The sequence below is a fragment of the Apium graveolens genome, unplaced genomic scaffold (assembly GCF_009905375.1).
Source record: "Apium graveolens cultivar Ventura unplaced genomic scaffold, ASM990537v1 ctg3269, whole genome shotgun sequence".
Classification (NCBI taxonomy): Eukaryota; Viridiplantae; Streptophyta; class Magnoliopsida; order Apiales; family Apiaceae; genus Apium; species Apium graveolens.
In genome coordinates this window covers 1-2528 of record NW_027418015.1, presented here as the reverse complement: position 1 = coordinate 2528, position 2528 = coordinate 1, and positions in this window count along the sequence as shown.

Genomic DNA, 2528 nt, shown 5'->3' with positions numbered 1-2528 from the left:
AGGTTACTCCCCGGTAAGACTTAATCACTTTTGGGCTGTAATAATTATCACTTGATGGTTGAATTACTCTAGTTATGAATGGTTCATTTCCAAGACAATAACCTGTAAGTGTGTGTGTGTGATAAGTGTGGGGTCGTGAAGCATGAGTATTTATATATTGTAGTGTGAGTTGTGTGGTTGTAGTAGTTTAGATAGCGTGGCCTCCGAGATTCCTGACCCCGGATTTTGGGGCGCCATAAGATGTATAACTGTTAGGAATATATGTGCATTAGTTTGATGATATGTTTAATAAAACACTTAAGTAGAAGTTTAGTGTTTGTAGCCTCAACGGATAAGACCACTTTGGCTATCCGTTGATGGTGCAGCTTTACTTAGAAATAAGTCTAGTGTTGTAGCACATTTCAGTCTCTGTATTTAAGATATAATTCTTAGAAGTTGAGAGAAAATATAAGTCATGTTGACTACTAGAAGATATGCAAATAGGAAGGCCAATTGTAAATATTTCATGCCTTGTAATTTTGTATAAATGAAGTGGTATCAACGGATGTCTTGAAGACCCTCAACGGATGAGAAACAAAGCTTCAACGGATGTCTCTAAAGCTTCAACGGATAGAGCTTCAACTGCTAACACATCAACCGATAAAGCCATCAACGGATGAAGGCTTCAACGGATGTTCTGTTAAATAGCAGTTGATAAGTGGTAGTTGTAACAGCAGACAGAGGCACATGGGTTGACAGAGATAACTGAAATGTGGAAGCCTAATTTCAGGAACGTCAGAAAAAGCAGCTGTTCTACTCTAGTACAAAGAGGCAATAGTCAACAAAGTACTTGAGTGATATGGAGAAGAAACAAGTGGAGAACTTATTTTATTATTGTATTTTTATCTTTGTCTTCACTTGTACACTTGGTGATATATAAACCAAGTAGCAGCTAGTAATTAGATGAGAATTTTTCCAGTGCTGTTTAGAAAAATCTTGAGAGAAAAATTATCTAGTTTGTACTAGGACGCAGCTGTGATCAACATCTTGAATCACAGATTTTCTAAAATACCATCTCTGGTGGAACAACAATCCACCAGAAAAGTTTTTAAGGTCTGTTGTGTTCTTTACATTAGTGCTTGAATATATATCTGTCTATATTAGCTTAAAGCAATTCACACACTTGTTTATCTTGAACACAAAGCCTTCAAAACTGCTCAAAACTTGAAAAAGTTTTGAGATTTACATTCAACCCCCCTTCTGTAAATCTCATTGTTAGTCCACTAGGAATAACAATTGGTATCAGAGCAAGCTCTTGACACACAAAGAGTTTAAAGATCTTGGAAACTAACAAAGATGAGTAAGAAGGATATTGGAGTAAAAATCCCAGTTCTTGACAAAGACAGTTATCACCATTGGAAGGTGAAAATGCACCTTCATCTACTCTCCCAAGATGAAGGTTATGTAAACTGCATTGAGAATGGTCCTCACATTCCCCATAAAGTAGCCACAGTTGCTACGGCCACAATTGCTGTTGGTCAATCCATTCTAAAACCTAGAGCAGAATGGACAATGGAAGACACAGAAGAAGTCCACAAGGATAAGAAGGCTATGAACATTTTGTTTAATGGTCTTGATAAGGATATGTTTGATAATGTGATAAATTGCACAACTGCCAAAGAGGTTTGGGACACAGTTCAGCTACTGTGTGAAGGTACAGAACAAGTAAAAGAAAACAAAATGCAGCTTCTCATTCAACAGTATGAGTATTTTCATTTTGAAGAAAATGAATCTTTAAATGACACATTCAATAGATTCCAAAAGCTGTTGAATGGACTGAAGCTGTATGGTAGAGTGTACCAGGTGAAGGATTCAAATCTTAAATTTTTAAGATCCTTGCCAAAGGAATGGAAACCCATGACTGTCTCCTTGAGAAACTCTCAAGATTATAAGGACTTCACTCTTGAAAGATTATATGGAATCTTGAAGACTTATGAACTAGAGCTGGAACAGGATGAGGTATTGGAGAAGGGAAGAAAGAAAGGAGGTTCAGTTGCCTTGGTAGCTGAAAATGAGAAAGAATGCAGACAAGAAACTGTGAGATCAACATCAAACTCCAAAGATGGCACAAGCAAATCAGAATCAAGCAAGGGTAAGGAGCAAGTTGCTGAGAATGAAGACAACTCCAGCCAAGATGACTCTGATGGTATTGATGAGCATCTTGCATTTCTGTCCAGGAGATTTGCAAAGATGAAATTTAGGAAAAACACTAGAGCCACTAAACCTCATAAGAACATGATGGACAAATCCAAGTTCAAGTGTTTCAATTGTGGTATAAGTGGACACTTTGCAAGTGAGTGCAGAAAGCCAACTTCTGAAAAGAAGAAATTTGACCAAGTAGATTACAAAAAGAAATATTTTGATCTGCTCAAGCAAAAGGAGAGGGCTTTCATTACTCAAGAAAAAGACTGGGCAGCTGATGGAGAAGAAGAGGATGAAGATGTGGAATATGTCAACTTGGCTCTCATGGCTGATTCTGAGGAAAATGA